The sequence below is a fragment of the Schistocerca nitens genome, chromosome 3 (genome assembly GCF_023898315.1).
Source record: "Schistocerca nitens isolate TAMUIC-IGC-003100 chromosome 3, iqSchNite1.1, whole genome shotgun sequence".
In the NCBI taxonomy this organism is placed as follows: domain Eukaryota; kingdom Metazoa; phylum Arthropoda; class Insecta; order Orthoptera; family Acrididae; genus Schistocerca; species Schistocerca nitens.
The window spans coordinates 64751376-64759450 of record NC_064616.1 but is presented as its reverse complement, the minus strand read 5'-3'; positions in this window follow the sequence as shown (position 1 = coordinate 64759450).

Sequence of the window (8075 nt, the reverse complement as noted above, 5' to 3'; positions counted from 1 at the left end):
TGAAGTAGTATGGACATGAAAGCAGTGGAACCTGAGGCTGTCATTGTTGTGATGCAGACTGTTATTATCGCGAATGGCAGTTACCTATATGACACTGAGATGTCTGCTGGACTGCTGCAAAAGTGTCTACATTCCCTTGTGAACTGACTGAAGGTTGGAAGAGGTAAGAGGAACAGATTTCTGAAAATTCCGACCAGGCTTCTATCGGACTACCTGCAGTCTGTGAAACTTCAAATGACTGAGTTATGCACAATACTTCCTAAAGCACGGAATTTTCACACTGTAAAACTCACTCTTGAATTTCCCAAGTCAGAAGCAAAACATACGATTACATCAGAAACTGTTTGATCTGCATAGGATTCCTTATGAACTCTTGTCACAAAATTACGATGATGATGGCTAACTCCATGTAGTTCTGGTGCCCATGCCCTGTATGACTGTATTGACAGTGGTGAAACTCCACACAAGCAGCAATAATGTAAGTTTATAACGACAAGTAGAAAGTAACTCGCACATCTGTGCAAAAGAAAGACTTTAAGGTTCTTGTAAGGTGACAAGCTGACAAAGAAAGACTTGAAGATTCTTGTAAGGGGGTGAGCCGATGACAAAATCCACAACAAAAAAGGGGCCTTGCACAAGTTTATGTCTGTTACCCAAATACCTGGAAATGTTTCCGCAGATGTTTTTCATAAGCATCCCAGTCTTTTGTTACATCATTGCATACATGGAATGGCTGCAGATATATTGTTGGCAGTTGTGCCAATGTAGTTTTTAAACTGGAGATAGCAACTGTCAGCACCTGCTGTTGCTCGAGAAGAGATTTAAGCACTGCCTCCAGGGAAATTAAACTCACAGGACCAATGACTAAAGTGGAACACCTGGAGCTGAATACCATACTCGTCACCAACCCAGTGTTCTAATCAAAGAACACTGTAATTTATTGCTCAAACAGTACCCACATGTATAAGGCAAGGTATAATACACTCCTGGAAATGGAAAAAAGAACACATTGACACCGGTGTGTCAGACCCACCATACTTGCTCCGGACACTGCGAGAGGGCTGTACAAGCAATGATCACACGCACGGCACAGTGGACACACCAGGAACCGCGGTGTTGGCCGTCGAATGGCGCTAGCTGCGCAGCATTTGTGCACCGCCGCCGTCAGTGTCAGCCAGTTTGCCGTGGCATACGGAGCTCCATCGCAGTCTTTAACACTGGTAGCATGCCGCGACAGCGTGGACGTGAACCGTATGTGCAGTTGACGGACTTTGAGCGAGGGCGTATAGTGGGCATGCGGGAGGCCGGGTGGACGTACCGCCGAATTGCTCAACACGTGGGGCGTGAGGTCTCCACAGTACATCGATGTTGTCGCCAGTGGTCGGCGGAAGGTGCACGTGCCCGTCGACCTGCGACCGGACCGCAGCGACGCAGGGATGCACGCCAAGACCATAGGATCCTACGCAGTGCCGTAGGGGATTGCACCGCCACGTCCCAGCAAATTAGGGACACTGTTGCTCCTGGGGTATCGGCGAGGACCATTCGCAACCGTCTCCATGAAGCTGGGCTACGGTCCCGCACACCGTTAGGCCGTCATCCGCTCACGCCCCAACATCGTGCAGCCCGCCTCCAGTGGTGTCGCGACAGGCGTGAATGGAGGGACGAATGGAGACGTGTCGTCTTCAGCGATGAGAGTCGCTTCTGCCTTGGTGCCAATTATGGTCGTATGCGTGTTTGGCGCCGTGCAGGTGAGCGCCACAATCAGGACTGCATACGACCGAGGCACATAGGGCCAACACCCGGCATCATGGTGTGGGGAGCGATCTCCTACACTGGCCGTACACCACTGGTGATCGTCGAGGGGACACTGAATAGTGCACGGTACATCCAAACCGTCATCGAACCCATCGTTCTACCATTCCTAGACCGGCAAGGGAACTTGCTGTTCCAACAGGACAATGTACATCCGCATGTATCCCGTGCCACCCAACGTGCTCTAGAAGGTGTAAGTCAACTACCCTGGCCAGCAAGATCTCCGGATCTGTCCCCCATTGAGCATGTTTGGGACTGGATGAAGCGTCGTCTCACGCGGTCTGCACGTCCAGCACGAACGCTGGTCCAACTGAGGCGCCAGGTGGAAATGGCATGGCAAGCCGTTCCACAGGACTACATCCAGCATCTCTACGATCGTCTCCATGGGAGAATAGCAGCCTGCATTGCTGCGAAAGGTGGATATACACTGTACTAGTGCCGACATTGTGCATGCTCTGTTGCCTGTGTCTATGCGCCTGTGGTTCTGTCAGTGTGATCATGTGATGTATCTGACCCCAGGAATGTGTCAATAAAGTTTCCCCTTCCTGGGACAATGAATTCACGGTGTTCTTATTTCAATTTCCAGGAGTGTACATTAGCAGTATGCAAGTGGCTGGTGGAGCCTAGCACTCCATCCTTTATAGGCATTAGATCCAACAGGGGGTGCTGCCGGTGGGCTGTGCATGCAACTACTGTCACATTAGCAGGCTGTGTTGCCTCTAGTGGCCAAAACCACCACAAATTTCGTGCACAAACTATGAAGCGGTGCACTCACAAAGCTGGTAGTAGTTACAGCAACATACATGGTGAATGCTTTTTGCAGTTCATAGATTTATGTTTAATGTGCACCAGAGCAGCCCTAGGAAGCGTGATAAAATTATGAGAATCTACAAAACCATACCATCAGCCCTATTCTAAAAGGTAAAGGTAAAGCCTGTGCTGCAAGCCTGTGACTGGGCTATCAGCCTGACTGCAGGTATAGTGCAACCTTCCTATTTGTCAAGGCACTAGGAGGAGGGATATTGGGCCCCTCACCAGGCTACTGTTTCCCCCTCAGGAAAGTTACCTGCTACTCATTTTGACAGCAGGCTGAATGAACATGGGGCCATTCTGGAGGGACTGGAATGAGGAAAAATCTCTGTCCCTATCAGGGACTGAATCCAAGACCTCAAGGGCCTAGTGCTCTAACCACGAGACAACCACATCCACATCAATCCAGTTACAGCCCTAAGTGATATTCTTATGGTTTATTACTTGCATACAAAAATGACAAAGGGCAACATTTTGGGATCATACTCCAGTTCATATAGCCAAATTCATGTCTTCAATAAACTTCTGCCACATGAACATCAGACAGTGTGAACAGCAATGTTTGTGGCATGTTAGGTACAAATAATGCTACACCAACTGTGCAATGAAAATTATACTTTATTACTTCCGTGGCATGAGGATTTCCTTTTCCCAGGTATGCACGCTATAATTACTGACAAACATATAATGTAATTTGTGTTGTCAGTGAATTTGATGTTTTCCAGAAATAAATCACCACTGTACACTTTTTCCATACCTCAGCAGAAGTTCATATAGTTTACATAGCCAGTGGATATAATTTGTTAAACATATTCCGTGTGGTGCTTATTTTTCATAAGAGTGTATCAAAGCAGCTAACCTCTACAAATCACTTTACACTTGTTTCAAATGCTTTTTTGAGGATCTCCTATTATTTATGTAGCTCATCTTCTTTTTTACAAGCCAAAACAATTTATTGATTCCCTTCGGTACTAAACTGCATCAAGGATCCTGTCTCCATTAAACACATTTTGATAGCATAAAATATCTGGCATTTTTAGAGCCCTGTGTGTGTGTGTGTGTGTGTGTGTGTGTGTGTGTGTGTGTGTGTGTGTGTGTGTCTCAAGATTATATAGCCACAATTCATGCCGTTCAAAATCCATATGACCATTATCTATGGAAGGCGCCTCTTGCTGTTTGTGTAGTCATTTCTATTGTCATATTTTATGTTTCAAAACAAAGTTTCAAATCTGTCATATTACACAGTTAAGTTTTTATTTTCCAATACTGTCAGTTGCTAAACTGACTAAGATCTTTTGTGATTTATTGGGTGTGTAAGTAGCCAGCAAAGACTGTTTGACTTCTTCACTTTATCATTATTGACCTGATATGGTCATTGTTAAATATGGTACTCTTATAATGTCTTATTTCGGCATAACTTCAAAACAGAAACTGAGTGATATGCCACACATTGTCTTTCCCGTTAAGATGTTTAGAGCAGTGACAACATGTGCATCTGATCTTAGACATCAACTAAACTCCAATGTGCTTAATTAGCCTTGGAAAAAAGAAGGGATAATCAATTTTTAATCAGTGGATAATTATGAATCACTCATGCCTTCATAAGTAATTGCTGAGTAATTATAAGAGGAATCTTTACACTATATGAGTGAAAATGTGTTCTTCTATTTAGCAATTTTAAAAGCCTTGTAAATTTATGTCACTTTCTGCTCCCACAGTTGATATCCATATAAGGGTCTCATTTTGCAACCGAGAGGCTTAAACAATTATCAGCATAAAAGGAATTATGACCCACGTGTACAATTTATACACATCCATTGTGCTTGTTACTCCTCATTCAAGAAATTATGTGTGAAGATTGTGTCATACAATATGTAATGCAGAACACTAAGCAGAAATGAAATGGTGTTATCAATGTCATTTGTAACAAAGATACAATTGATACCTCTCATAAGCAGATATGTATGATATGTGGATGATAAAGAGAAAATACTATAAGCTTTCTCAGTGATTTGACTTCTTAACTTGTGCTCTGTTGCAGGTCCTTGCCATCAACAGATCCAGGATCATACATTGCACTTATGACCGAAATTCAAATGATTATTGGGTTGTCATAGAGGAATCACTATGCTGCAAAATTCAAATACAGCAAATTGAGAATCCAGTAGGAGCTGGAGTGTTTTGCTATCTAGTGCAGATTGTGATGTGATGTAACATCATATCATACAAACTATAAATGGTGTTCAGACATGTATTCGATCCTCTTCCAAGCAGTGACATGTGTAGATAATTTAGTGGTTGGCTGATGAGAGTGTTATGGACCTTGTGACACTAAGCTGAGTCCTACACCTTATGCCTTTGTACCTGAGAGATGAGTTAACTGCTGTGAACAGTCTTGTCTCACCAAATGGGGCTGGTGTGTGTCTGTTTATGATCATTTGTCTTTAATGGTGACTACACACACATACAAATTCTGATATTGTTAATCAAGTGCTTAAACTTCAATAAATGCTAGGGTGGAAATAATGAAATTTATAAATTACATACACTGGAACTACAGGTCCACTAAACTTCAGTTTATTCACCAATAATTTGTGCAAACATTCCTATGCTTGTGAAAGGAAATCTGGTTTAGCTTTATTTGGCCTGCTGACAGTACAAATAAGTTTCTGATGACTTCCAAGGTGATCAAAATCAACATACGAATTTATTGTGATGAGTCTCTTAACTTTTGCTACTGTAAGTTGTACATACTGTATTGCAAAATTTGAAGCCTGAACTACACTGATGAAAAAAATTACAACATCAAAAAGTAATTAATGTAGAGTAGTGACATTTCAGGAATACATTTGTCTAGGTAACACATTTAAGTGATTAACCTTGCAAGTTCAAAGGTTAATGTAAGTGTGAGATAAGCCAGTGCAAATGCAAAATGATGGTACATTAATAACAGGTGTAACCACCAGAATATTGAATGCAAGCATGCAAATGTGCATGCATTGTACTGTACAGGTGCTGGTGTTTTTGTGGGATGAAGCCCATACCTGTTGCACTTGGTCTGTCAATACAGCGATGGTTAATGTTGACGCTGGAACTGACGTCCGATGTGGTCCTATATATGCTCTATTGGAGCCTTATCTGGTGACAGAGCAGTCTGAGGCAACATGTCAACCACTCTATAGAGTATGTTGAGTAACAACAGAGGTATACGGGCAAGCATTATCGTATTGGGAAACAATCCCTGGAATGCTGTTCATGAATGGCAGCACAACAGGTTGAATCACCAGATAGATGTACTAATTTGCAGTCAGGGTGCATGTGATAACCACAAGAGTGCTCCTGCTGTTATACAACATTGCACCCCAGACCATAACTCCAGGTGAAGGTCCATTGCAACTAGCACACAGACATGTTGGTTGCAGGTCCTCAAGTGGCCTCCTCCTAACCAACACATGACCATCACTGGCACTGAGGCAGAACCATCTTTCATCACCCTGCCCTGTAATGAGCTCTCGCTTGACACCAGTGACGTTGCAAATAGCATTGGTTTGGGGTCAGTGGAACGCACGCACGCTACATGGCATCTGTCATGGAGCTGTCCTTGAAGTAACTGATTTGTAACAGTTAATTGTGTCACTGTGGTGCCAACTGCTGCTAAAAGTGCTACTGCAGGTGCAGTATGATGCACCAGTGCCATACACCGAATATGACAGGCTTCCCTCTTGGTAATGCCACATGCCCATCTGGAGCCTCGTCTGTACATTCCCGTGACCATCTCTGCTTGCAATCATGTACAGTGGCTACATTCCTGCAAGTCTTTCTGCAATATTGCAGAAGGAACATCCAGCTTTTTGTAGCATTATTACATGACCCCATTCAGACTCAGTGAGATGTTGATAATGGCATATTTATTGCCTTAAATGAATTCTTGTTTAACATCAACTAATCATGTTGAATCTCAAAGGTAATTAACACTCACTACTATTGAAGTGTGTATTTAAGGCAAACCAGATCTGCATCCTCACTGTGGTGCTACTAGAATCACTTTTATGCAACAGGTGTGAAATTTGAATACCTATGTAGAAACACACCTGCCAACTTCCAAATCCAGCAACCCGCCTGTGAATTGCTTCAATGTCTTCCTTCTATTCAACCTTGTGCAGATCCCAAGCACTTGAGCAGTACTTAAGAATAGGTTGCACCAGTGTCCTATGTGTGGTCCCCATTACAAGTGAACTACTCTTTCCTAAAATTCTCCCGATGAAGCAAAGTTGACCATTCGCCTTCCCTACCACAGTTCTCATGTGCTTGTTCCATTTCACATTGCTTTGCAACGTTATGCCCAGATATTTAAACTACTTGACTGTGTGAAGCAGGACACTAGTAATACTGTAACTCAACATTATAGGTTTGTTCTTCCTACTCATCTGCATTAACATACATTTTTCCACATTGAGAGCTAGCTGCTATTCATAACACCAACTAGAAATTTTGTCTAAATCATCTTGTATCTTCCTACAGTCACTCAACTTCAACATCTTACCATACACCACAGCATCATCAGCAAACAACTGCAGATTGGTGCCCACCTTGTCCACCAAATAATTTATGTATATAGAGGACAACAGTGGTCCTACCACACTTCCCTGGGGCACTCCTGATCATACCCATGTCCCTGATGAACATTTGCTGTCGAGGACACTATACTGGGTTCTATTACTCAAGAAGTCTTCGAGCCACTCATATATCTGTGATCTTATTCCATGTGCTCATACCTTCATTAACAGCCTGCAATAATTCACATTGCAAATGCGTTCTGGAAATTTAGAAATGTGGAATCTGCCTGGTGTCCCTCATCCACAGTTTGCAGTATATCATGTGAGAGATGGGCAAGCTGAGTTTCGCATGAGCAATGCTTTCTAAAACCACACTGGTTCTTGGACATAAGCTTCCATCTCAAGAAAGGTTACTATATTTCAACTGAGAATGTGCTAAGGATTCTGCAGAAAACCGAGGTTAGAGATATTGGTCTGTAATTATATGGGTCTATTTTCTTATCCTAGAGTCACCTGTGCCTTTTCCCATTTGCTTTGTGGCGGGTGAGAGATTCATGATAAATGCAAGCCAGGTAAAGGGCCCGTGCCTTAGAGTACTCTTTGTAAAACTGAAATGGGGTTCCATCCGAACCTGGTGGTGATTTATTTGCATTGAAATCTTTATATATGTAGTGTTAAACTTGTGACTATCTCTGTTACTCTCAAACTTAGTTGGATTGTTGATAAAAAATTTCATAAGTGAATAAATGTAGTGTGAGACTGTTGTTAATATTCCCAGGTGCTTAAAGAGATACTGCAAGACATGTGTGAACACAGACAATTCTAATTACACAGCAGTACTCCATTTCCCTTGATAACTCTTTTACATTTGATAAACATCTTGATGTGACTCTTCTC